Genomic DNA, 12,310 nt, shown 5'->3' on the forward strand with positions numbered 1-12,310 from the left:
TTTTTTTTTTTTTTTTTTTTTTTTTTTTTTTTTTTTTTTTTGCAATAGAAGTACAAACTCTGGATGTCCCTCTATTTGCAAGAAAGTCATGCCAGGGCATACAGTACATGAAGGGCTGCACCTTTCTGAGCCCATGAAACCATCTCACATAAATTTCCCACAATTTCTCCTCACATTAAATTCCTTTCTAAATTTCACTTAGGTCTTTGCACAACTTATTTGTACTTGTTAACATGTGAAGGGACAGCCTTTCCAGCAGGAATGTCTTCATACAACAATAACTATTCCTCTAAGCATTTGTTTCGGTGGGAGGAAACCAGAGAGGTATTCTAATAATTACAAATCACTTTACTTTTGTTGTTATTGCATGACTTCATTTATAAGTCTATTGTCAAAAGAGGAAGCCAGCAACATTTTTTCAGAACCCACATAAACAAAAGACCAATTAGTCACCAATGTCCAATTCTTCCTAGCACAGACACGCAATTATTCACAGCATTGGGTAAATCACTCAACTTGCTCAAACTTTGATATCTTGAGAATTTGTCTCAACTTCTTAATTTCTGTTTATCATCAAACTTCTCCAAAGTCTGAAGTAAGGTAGTTGCATTTCATCTCTAAAAGTTCGGATCTGAACCACAGTGGTGGTGTAATTCAGGGCTTCATGCCTGTGAATGTCAGTAGGAACTGATAATGCAGATTTGAGTGGCAGCTTCATGTCAAAATCCTAGATTTGTAAATCTTTCCTTTTTCTTACAGTGAACTCAATGCTTGATGAAAGCATTAGATTGGACATCAAATGTGTGTGACTTTTTTTTAATACAGTATTCCATCACAAAAATGTGAAGTGTTATAGTATGAAGTGGGGTATGCTCAAACATTTGCATTTACTAATGTGTTGCAATGTTTGCTCCTCGTTGCTCTGGTCATTAGTTACATCCTCCTCTATCTCTTTGCTACCTCACACATTCTCCTCCTGGAGAACATTTTAATGGCTTCATTAGCTACCTTACAGAGTATCAGGTGTATCATTAAATGTTATATGAAACAGCTGAAAAATGTGATCTGTGAAGCCTAGTGTGAGCAGTACAGGTGGATTGATGAAGGCAGCTAGAAGCCAACGGAGATAGTCCCTGTATATTAGAAAATGAATTAATTAAAATACTTTAATGACCTCAAAACTTAGTCCTAATGCCTGTTTCTCAATAGCAACGGACATGGTGATGTAGTATAATCTTGCCAGATTATGGCTCACAGATCATAAAGCTTAGTAAGAAATATCTAAATCACTATAGACAATAAGCCTATGTGTTCTACATTCAACTTAATTCATAAGTCAAACAAACATTCAATTAAGCAGGGAAGCCACTTAGAAGGAACAGAACGGAGCACATCTGAACGGTTGTGAGGGAGCCAAAGTATCACCTGCAGGAATTCATGGCAACACAGCATCCCAGAGGCTACTCTGGGAGAGGTCACAGGGATGGACTTGTTGAAACACAACATTCACATTCCTGGAAAACAACAATATTTCAGAAAAAAAATTCCCAGAATGCCCGAGCAGATTATCAGCCTAACCTAACATTTGTTCCTTTGATTAGAACACCGAGTATTCCTCTTAATTGATGTGCAAACTGCTGTATATGAGATATTACATATTATCTCTGAAATGAGAAGTCTTTAACAAAGCAAATGCTACCTTACAGCAGAACACTAGGAAGGATAAAGGGATTACAGTAATCATACATTGAGTAGGAGTCAACAATATATTTTTGTAAAAATATAAGAAAAAAAAGCAAATTATCCTGGGATGTACCAGCAGCTGTGGGTGCTACCTCTCTATCCTGAGCATCATTGAAAGGCGTTATGGAGCTGCTGGCTGTGGTTGGGGAAATGAAGGGGGATGGTCATTGGTCTAGGATTGCTTAGTCTAAGGAAGACCATAATGAGGGCAAACAGCAGAAACCTTCCAAAAGTTAAAGTCTGTCACAAAGAAGAAAGCACTCTCTCTGTGAAAACCTGAATGAAAGACTGGGTTAAACACTGCTAAATCTTTCCACTAACAAAGTTAAGTGGGGCAGCACTGGGACAGATGACGCATGGGATGGAGGTCTTCAAGTTGGAGGTCTCAAAGTTTGGCAAACATCCTGGGGATGGTTCAGCTGATGCCCCTTGAAGGCAAATAAATGTTTGGAGAACTTTCAGACCCTCCATTCCAGTCTCTGTTATTGCTCAGTGACACGACACAACTCACCCTTGTCCCTGAGACACACAGCAGCATGAAAACAAATGGTACAAACCTGACATGAAGTAAAATCATTTCCACATTAAAGCTATACAGAAGTGAAATGTCCTTGATTTCACAAATTCCAAAAATAATTAAACGGTACGAGTTCTGCTGTTGGAACATTTCATTTCATGTTTTTACACCTTTGGAGGCCTGCATGTGTAAAGGACAAATAGTGGTAAGGAAGGCAGAAGGGACAGCAGATTGTCACATATCTGACACTGGTTCATCTTCTTTCTCTAGGTTTGGGGACTTTTTTTAACCAAATATAAGGCCCAAACGACTGGCTGAGCACAAGGAAGTGCTGAAAAGAAACTACATTTCGGAAAATCCCTATTTATGGTAATAAGAAGTTCATACAGTGTGTATTTTTGGTCAAGCAGTCCAACTAAAAACAGGGTGATGAATCACACAACAGGAATTAGTCATGCCACAGTTGCCTCAAGGAGCTGGCTCATAGCTTATAAAAATGACCCCCATCTGCCCCCTCCTTCCTGCTGCTAAAGAGCAGCCAGGTGGGTGACGTGGCCACCAGGCTCTCAGCACTGAGCTGGCTCCTGCTCCAGGACAGCTCCCTGGAGCTCCTGCATGGCTCACTCAAATCCACGAGCGGGAGTGGAAGAGTGCTCCCCATCACACCACTTTCTGCAGAAACCTTTTCTCTGTTCCTCAGAGAACAACTTCCAACCTTCCTTTTGCCCCAGCCAACAGCCAGCTCAGCCTCTCTCTCTCCTACACATCTCCTCAGCACAGAGGCCAAACCGCCAACCAGCCTCTGCTTTACAAGAAGGTGGCAAACAGGTTATGAGCAACTGCAGGCAATAGGGCGGCCAATGGCCCTGAAACTGTCTGATGATCCTTGCTTAAGTGAGGGGGCAAGAGAAGCCAACACTGAGTAAGTCTTAAGGATTAGGAGACACACAAGTCACGAACAACGTGTAGAAGTATCAGTAAGGAATGAGAACTGAAACAACCATAGCGTAGGCTTGGGACTGAGAAGTAGGAACTTCTTTCTCCTGAAGTAAATGGGTTCTGATTCATTTTACCTTCTACAGCCTTGGAGAAAATCCCCTAACTCTTCTGACTCATTTTCCCAGACTGCACCCCCGTCCCCTCTGAGGCTACAGCCTCTCTGACACCAGGGTTGATGTGTCAGCAGCTTGTTCTCTGTACACATGTGCTATCAAAGAAAGGGAGAGGGTGTCAGCAACATGCAAGTAGTCCCACTATTGAACCTCCCCAGCATCACACACTGGCTACAAGGGAAAATTTGCTCAAAAACTAAGTTAGAGACCAGATTCCCTTTCTGCTGACATCTTCTATAATGCCACTGCCTCCAGACAGAAGAAGGTATAATTAAACCTAAATATCAAACAGAACTATCTCATTAACAGAAAGAAATTTGGAATGCTAATCCCATTTTCAGCTACCAAACATTCATCTGTGCAATTGTTCTCCTCCTTCATTTTTCACTCAGGGGCAGCACTGATTTGCCAGCACTGCTGACAAGCAGTGACTTGGACCAGCGATGATCAATGTTTGACTAATAATGTTTGGCAAATAGCAAAGGCTGTCTGAGAGAAAAATGTGACTTGCCAGGTCTGACTGAAAGGTGGTTGGAGCCTTGCTGCGTCTAAAGAGATTGAACAGATCTCCTGTCAACGTTTTCATTGTTCCACACATCAGCAAATAATGATACATTCAATAAAGTCATCTCTCTTTTAAATTCTATTTTCTGCATTTATGATTCAGTACATGATTCATTTTGTACAGCAAAAGTTTTAAGACAAGGGAAAGTGGGAAGACATTTGCAGTATTTGGAAATTTTTCCCTCCCTTCCCTCATTTTTCTTTAACTTCATTCTCATTCTTCTGTTTGGATTTATTTTAATCAGAGACAAAATTCGTCACAGGATATGAGCCTATTCAATTCAAGTACCTAGCATGGCATGCACTGTCGCTAGGAACTGGAATAATTCCTCTATGGCTTTGCACTGTGCTTGTGTTTCTGGCTTACACTGGTTCCATTGTGTTTTGGATGTTTCTGTTCTCAGTCCAGCTGTAACCTAGCACACCATCCACCCTTCCCTGCACTGCTCCTTAGCCATGCTCATTTCCTTTCAACAGTTCTATATTTCTTGCTTGGATCTTACTTGGTTTGGGGGTTGGGGTAAGAGGGTGGCACACCTACACCTGTGTGTGTCTTCCAATAGTCCCCACACAGCCTGGAGAGATGTAACTCTTCTAGCTACCCTTTTGCACTGCCTTTAACTAAACTTCCCTCTTTATTTTTTTTTTCCTCATCTTCTTGGAAATCAGCCTAGTTTCCAGATGATCCAAGTCAATATCCTCACATAAGATTTGTTCTGCAATGTTAATTCTCACACTTCTGATGATTTTGTAGAAGCAGTGTGCCTTGGAGAAGATTTCTTGCTGTTCTCCTCCCCTCATTGCTCTCGCTCCCCAAATGACCACTGAAAACTTCAGCTTTTTTTTTTTTTTTCCTCTTTTTTTAATTTGAAGATACAGAGCTCCAGTACCCCAGTCCCCAATGGATGTATTATTCTAAACAAAGCGCTGGCATCTGTATCTGCAGACTTCCTTATGTTTTAATTTCCTGAATTTTCATTTCCTCAATTCCCTTAATTTTCATGTAAAAAACTCTTTTTAGTACTCGCATGATTTTAAGCACTTGTTCCTTTCTTTCATTAAGATGTAAACAAAGCCTGGGCTTCTATTCAATTCCATTACTCCTGAGAATCCCTACTTTGTCATGTGCATAAACCCTTCCTCCCTCCTCTATTTTCTGTCATACCTTGACACTGCCCCTCCATACCCCATGTGGACTTGCACGGAGTGCAAGAAGCCTTCCCCAGCACTGTGTTGCTGAATCCCTGTGCAACAGCACCCTGCCTAACGGCTTAAATGTTTCCAGCCACTCTCCATCACCACTGGATGACAGTAGGACCCACATGATCTATGGCCACCTGTCCCCCACCCCATGTCAGAGCCATCAGCTTTGCCACCTCTCTCCTGGAAGGCAAATCACAGCATCCTCCCTGAAGTCACCAACTCAACCGTCCATGTACTTGAAATCTGACTCTTATCTTCTCTTAAGGAAAATGGTGAGAAACAACCTGTCCACAGTAATGGTGGATAATCTGGGTAGAAGATCTTCATTAAAAAAAAATGAGAAAATAGTTAAGGACCCATAGCCTTATAGAAATGGAAAAATTCTATAGCATCAGAGAAGCAACCTACAGTAAAAAGTAACAACCTTGCTTTAAATCATTCTCACTTTCCAACATTCATCTAACCAGGGAAAGGGGAGAGAATCAAGTGTTGTAACAAGGGAATTCTGATATGTTACTGGGTAGGAGAAGGAAAGCTGCACCAGAAGAAGAGCGATTCCAGGGCTGCTCAGAAACCCAGGACCTGCTCTGGTATGGAGCTGTGGAACCCTGAAACTCAGACATAACTTCAAATTCCAAATAATAATGTTATGCCATAATAGACTAAGGCATCTTAGTTTAAGCTTTCTACTCTACCAAACAATTCCTATGTTGAAAGCTACATCCAATCACTTTTTAAATGTAGGGTGTAAAACAGACACATCCTCAAACAAGGAATGTGCAGAGGCACTACAAAATTATAATCTGTCAGACTGAAAATTCACCCTGTCCCCTTCACAGATGAAAGACAAAATACTGCATTTTATTCAAGTATCATTAAAGCAACTTAAGTTTGTTAGTTTGATTGCATTTGCTTTTGCAACTCATTCAATTCTTGATTTTCCCCTCCTCTGTTAGCCATCTAAACCTCCTCCAAAGCTTTTACATCTTTACTGTCAGTCAGTAAAAAATGATGTGAGAGAAAGGAAAAAGGAAAATATTATCCTATGAAAGCTCATAGGGTAAAGAAGCAACGCTGATGATAAACTGAGTGTTTGAACTCATCCTGCTACAGTTCTCAAGGAGAGAATGTTAGGAGGATCTCTTGTGGAGCTCCAGGAGCAGCAGCAGCGCCTTCTCCATTACCTGCAGACCAGAACTCCCATTTGCCTCTGGCAGTGACAGATCTGTGCTTACCTAACCCCAGGATCCAGTGCTACAGCAACACAGCTGGAAAGGAATTCATCACCTTGCAAACAATTTCTGGCAGGAGGCTCCATAGGGAGGAATAGAAGCCTCTATACTTTCAGGTGAGCACATCGCTCCACCTTTCTTGAACAGCACTCGGAGCCTCCTATTTGGTCTTTTTTCTTTTCAGACACACCAGCTAAAGTTTCAGGTGAAGTGACAAACCAGTCCTGCCTTTGCTGCGCAGTGGATTAACAGAGTTCATGCACAGCTCCTAGTGAGGAGGGAAATGCACTGGATGCATCCCTCAGAGGACAAACTGCAACACTGTCCTTAGCTGCTGCCAGTTACTGAAACCTTCACTGAAAACCATTGGCCAGTTTCTTCTAAACATTAGAAGTGCTCTGTGTCTTTTCAAACCCAAGTGTCATCAGCTGTCGGGGACAGCAGCTCTGCAAATGCTTCAGCTGGCAGAGAAATTCATAACAAATGCTACAAGCCACTCAAAATAATACTTACAGGAAAAACAAATCTCTTAGAGGAAGCATTCTGCTAATTGTAAGGTAATCATCCTCACAAGACTGCACATCTGCACTTCTATTTCCACAGTTCTTCACTTAAAAATAATTAGTAAAGTTGTACGAATGTCCTCTGAGTCCCAAGTAACATTCCAGTCATCACACTGATAAGAGCAGTAGGCAGCAATAAAGCCCCAGCAAAATGCAAACATGTCCTGGTGTTAGATCTGGCATAAGTGGCAAGGAAAAAAATTTTCTTCTCCACGAGCCATTCATATAGATGTCCAGGAAGCAGCATCATCTGGTTAGCTGAGTGACAGCACCCGCAGCACTGCTTAGGAGAGCAAAACTGACATTGCTGCCTACATCTGTGCACACTTCATCCCATGTGACTCTGCACCAGCACTGCTAAGAAGCTCACAGCCTTCTTGGCCACCAGCAAGTTTGCTAGTTTCTCACTAGCAGGTTCACAGGATGGAATGGCAGCTAATATGATGACAGCTCCATACAACTGGCTTAGCTGGGATGCATTTATCCCACTGGTCTCTGCTTTCTCCCCATTTCCCTTCTCTCTTCTGTCGCTGTCTGGGACTCCTTACAGCCCCCAGATCCCAGAAGGAATGCAGTCACTTTTTCTTCACCAGCCACAAAGTGAATTAAATAAGGCCTATTGCAAATGCCAAGTAAGATGAGTTCTTTTTACTGACAGACTGGAGTCATCACAGCTTTCTTCATTTAAAACTGTGATATTCAAATTCCAATGCTGCGATGCAGACATCATCACCTCCCAGCAGTGCCCACTATCACAGAACAAAACATTGGTCTGATTCGATAAAGCCAACACTTTCTCACATTGTACTACCCCGAGGCTCCTAAAGCTTTGGGGATTTACCTTCTATTTTACTGTCTAAATGACAGCTTCATGCACCAAAAAAGATCAGCTGGGGAGAGCTACCTTCTGTCTCTTCCTTCACTTAACAGAAAGAGCTTACAGTTGCGTGCAAAGAAGAAGAGAACAGCAAAATACTGGTAACAACATGGGGAGATGAGAAGGGTAGGGCTCAGGACAGTACATGTTTTGTCTTCTCAGAAAAGGAGGACAGGAGCATGCTACAGTGCAGGGGGCTGACTGATGGCTTAGTGGCTTCTTGACTACCAAATGTAAAAGAAGAAGTGGTCAGGTGTCATAGTCTGCTGGAGCCAATGTGAATACAGGATGTCAGCATGGAAAAAGTCACACTAGGGGCTGAATAACCAACTGCTCAGAATGCCCTGTAATGCTCACACTGACAGTGTCATGTCTTATGAGCCTGTGTGTAGCCATTTTTCCTCATCTCACTGTTAAATTTCCTGAAAGTTTTAGTAATAACTGCATGTGTTCTGAGCAGAAAAGCACAGTACGAGGCTGAATATCTTTCTAAACTCTTTATTTCTCAACTCCCCACCTCCACCTCCTGCAAATTTGGAAGCAGATCTCTCAGTAATTTCAGTGATTTGCTTTCCTTCTTGCTATTCAGAGACTGTCAAGAACCAGAAAAACAGACAGCTATCAGAGGCAACCTACAATAAGGAATGTCTTTAATCCTACTTAAAAACAAAAATCTATCAGAAATTGGTCTGCTGGGTTTGATTCCATCTCTCTAAAACTTCACATTCCAAGTTTCCCAAGCTGGGCTCTGAATGGCAGCAGAAAAAGTGGCTTACTGTTTGGAAAGTGCGTCAGAGGCGTACTTTTGAGATACAAGGACAGATGTACATAACTGTACACAGAACACCTACACAGCGAGGTATGTAGTTTAGCAGTTTCCTGCAGCTAGACGCAACTTTTTGTCTGGATCCTCAGGGGAAATAAATTACTTAAATTCCTAATTACTCACTTAAAGCAGTTTGTATCTAGACATCTGACACATACTTACTAACTGATTTGAAAATGACCAGCGGAGTTTATCTACCCTCTATTCCTCTGAAAACATATACAGGATACAGATTCTTAGTTTATCTTAACTATTCCTCTTCATCAATATAACATCAATATAAGCTCTCCTTGCACTTGTCTGAAAGTCCAAAAAGTTTATCTAGTACAGTTTCTACTCCAAGTTTTCCACCAGTGAGAACCTGACAAGTAAATTTAGTTTGAAGTTGTGAATTTTTGGATGTGATACTTTGGTTGAGTCCTTGGACTGCCTCATTGTTTTGTTTTGCTTTACTTCACTTCCAACAACCTAGCCAAAAACCTGTTCTGCCACCATTCCAGGAGTCACAACCCAGTATAACCAATGATGGAAAAGCAATTTGCTTTAAGAATGAATAGGTGAAAAATGAAACTCACCTGTGAGCAGAGATTATGCAAAGATGCTTTTCCTGCAGTGCAAAGAGCACAAACGTTCCTTTCTCCCTTCTCCCAGCTTCTGCTGAGGCTGTTGGAGGCTGTCCTCTTCCCAGCTGGGAGCACAGCTGTCGGTGAAACACTGTCAGGAGGGAGGAGGAGATTATGCTTCATCTCCTCTGCTCTTTATGGTACAACTGTGAAGAAGTCGAATCAGCCCAGCCCAGCCCTCTCCTCCCTCACCCACTCATTCATAAATAAAAGAGATGACAGTGCCAAAGGCAGACGCTAAATGCAGAGATGACAACACATGCAGAGTAGCGCTCACACCCCTACCTACTGTCACAGGCACAACACTACCATTGCAGCAGCTGGTGCAAAGCCCAGAGGCTGCCGAACACACACAGATGTTGCCTTGTGCAGACTGTTTACTATCGCAAAGTACACAGAGCATTACAAAGTACACTGAGCCTCAGTGCTGTTATTAATGTTATTTACAGTAAGTTCCTCAAGCTCTCTAGCCTTTTATGATGTCCAAATTCAGAGCTGACCTGTGCATGAGAAGCTGCAGATTTGAATGTGCAAGAGCAGGGGCTGGGAGGTGCTTCTCCTTCCTTCCTCACACAGTGAGGAAGACTGAGGCTTAAATAAACTAAAGGCATGTCCGAGGGTGTTCAAGAAGATCACAGAACATCCAGGAGCCAACCTGCTGCTAACTCACACTACCGCTCTTGTTCCTGCAGCAGAGAAAGTTGCACCACAGAATGTATATTAACCTGTCCATCATTCAACTTGAAATGCACTATTCTTATAGAAATAGAGATGAATTAAAACACTGAATCTGGAAACAAAAGCTTCAGGTTGGGAACTGACACAGTACTCACCTGGTGCTGTGTGCTGCTGGAGGGAAATCAGTGACTCAGAGCAGTGCCCCTCTGCTCACTGTGTGGAGTGACAGCGCCCTGCAGGGAGCCAGGGACTGCAGCTTTGGAAAGAGGAGCCTTGTGCTGAGTCCTCCAAATGTTCTCTATTTCCATGCTGGTGGAATGCATAGAGGAACATAAGCAATGAAATGTTATAAAAAAAAAAGAAAAAAAAAAAAAAAAAAAAAAAAAAAAGGAAAAAACAGAGAGAGGATACAATGACATTTACACAGCTTGGAAATGCTCCAGAAGTACCCATGGCTAACGTCAGAACCGGCATCAAAAATAACTCCTCACTGCAAACACGCACAGGGCTCTTCAAGGTATGAAAGACTACCAGATGGCAGAAGCCTTCCTCTGCCAAGGCCTCCGACAGCTAAAATCATCTGCAGGGTTAAGGGACCTCTCTGAATTTGTGAGCAAAAACCTAGTATGACATACTTGAGCGTGGCCTCAAAAGGCCGCAAATAGCACAGAGCTGCTCTTGGCAAGGCTCACTGTGCTGCTCAGAGATAGGGAGAGATGCAGACAGCAAACCTGGCTGAATGGGAGAGGCACAGGGCCTGGGAACACAGCCAGGGGCTGAATATCTGTGCAGCATTGAAGGATATGAAGGCTTGCTGTCAAACCTAGCAGCACTGCCCAACGCTCTTCCTGACTTGCATTCAGTCTCAAGAAAATCACAAGGACTGGGATTTTTCAGGAAACAAAGTAAAAGTCTCTGTCAGCAGTAAACCACCTGGGCTGCAGTTCTCAGTTGTGCTGAACTGTGAACAAGCTGACCTGTGTGTTAGATGTTGGATGCAGGCACTCAGAATACCCTGAAAGCTGAGCCTTGGCCATCAGGTGCAATATGTGTCCATGCGAGTGTGCTGAAAAGGCAGCACTGGAGAGGCCCAGATGGTAAATCAGGCCTTGCAAGCGGAGCAGAAACAGGCACTTCCACCAACCTCTTTTTCAAGAAGTACAGAGCAAAAGAAACTCCTGGGAAATCCTGCTTTGGTTTACTTTCATTCTGCTTTTCTCAGCATGCAGATGCTGTAGGACAGATTGTTGAAGTAAAGGGATTTGGTCATATCCTTCCCCTTACTTGCAGGGCATGGCCTTATCACACACAGCACTGGTACTTGGCACATCTATACAAAACTCTAACAGTGAAGAGAAATGACTGCTCTGTTGCTTTTATCCCTATAAATTATACAGCAGCTATTAGAGCTGAGAAATGGCAATTATTCGGTTGTAGGGGCAGTTTTTGTTTTTCACTTGCTTTGGTCAAATCATTTTAATGTTTGTGATGATTAAACTCCTGGCTTCCATACATTTCACAGCCAGAGCCAGCATGCCTCAAAAGGAATGAACCTGCACTGCATATTTCATAGATGCCACAAAAATGCAGCAGGAAGGTCACCGGGACTTCCTCCTTCCTCTGAGGCCCAGTAAAGTGAACTGGGGCTGAAGGCATGTCCTGTGAGGGGAGACTGAGGGCATGGAGCTGTGCAGTCTGGAGCAGAGCAGGCTGAGAAGTGGCTGCACTGCACCCTGCAGCTCCCTGAGGAGGGGAAGCAAAGGGAGGTATTGGGCTCTGCGCCTGGAACCAATGGCGGTATGGGAACAGCTCAAAGCTGCTGAAACAAGGACCTGCCACTGCTCTTCCCTCTGCTGTCCTGGTACTACCTGGAGTTCACACAGGCCTGTCTCTGAGCTGCTGAGGGGCGGCTGTACCACAAAGCCCGACATGTCAGCCACCCGTGCAAGTGGGATCACTGCTGCATATTTAACTGCAGCCCACGCATCCTGCTTTCCCTGTCCTCCTCCTGCTTTCTCTTGTTTCTTTTCTTGTCCCAGTCATTGCTTCATCACACGTTATTTTTAATCTCTTCCACAGGTCTCAGTTTTTGCTTGGCCAGCTCCCACAGGACGGATGCAGCCCTCAGACTCGCACTCCAGCTGCCTAGGGAAGACATGTAGAACTGTGTCCTAGAGCTGATCCCCAGAATGGGCCAGCATAGTGATCTCAGCTCTGAGAGTTCCCAGTGGAAAATGCCATAGTTTAACATACACCTCACAAACACCAAACAAGCTCCATCATCCAAGGCCCCATTTCTACCTCCAAGAGGGACTGAAGACTGAGGTGACACAAATCTCCCACAAGCATCCAGAGATCTGCATGTTCTGGTT

General features: G+C 43.2%; 1 protein-coding gene across 3 annotated transcripts in view; it reads right to left on the reverse strand.

The window, feature by feature from the left end:
* GPR68 (G protein-coupled receptor 68) overlaps nucleotides 1-10,238 on the reverse strand; it is an 18,914-nt gene extending 8,676 nt beyond the window's left edge. For 2 of the 3 annotated variants that reach the window (XM_042865315.1, XM_042865329.1), the window contains exons 1-2: nucleotides 10,094-10,238; nucleotides 9,213-9,351 (exon numbers count right to left, since the gene is read on the reverse strand). The gene's annotated coding sequence lies outside the window, so the exon portion shown is untranslated. Of the gene's footprint in view, nucleotides 1-9,212; nucleotides 9,352-9,707; nucleotides 9,724-10,093 lie in introns of those variants that run through there. The other variant, XM_042865320.1, reaches the window with a different exon arrangement.
* Nucleotides 10,239-12,310: the final 2,072 nt, after the last annotated feature.

The sequence above is a fragment of the Lagopus leucura genome, unplaced genomic scaffold (genome assembly GCF_019238085.1).
Source record: "Lagopus leucura isolate 7727_CA_CO unplaced genomic scaffold, USGS_WTPT01 Super-Scaffold_1, whole genome shotgun sequence".
In the NCBI taxonomy this organism is placed as follows: Eukaryota; Metazoa; Chordata; class Aves; order Galliformes; family Phasianidae; genus Lagopus; species Lagopus leucura.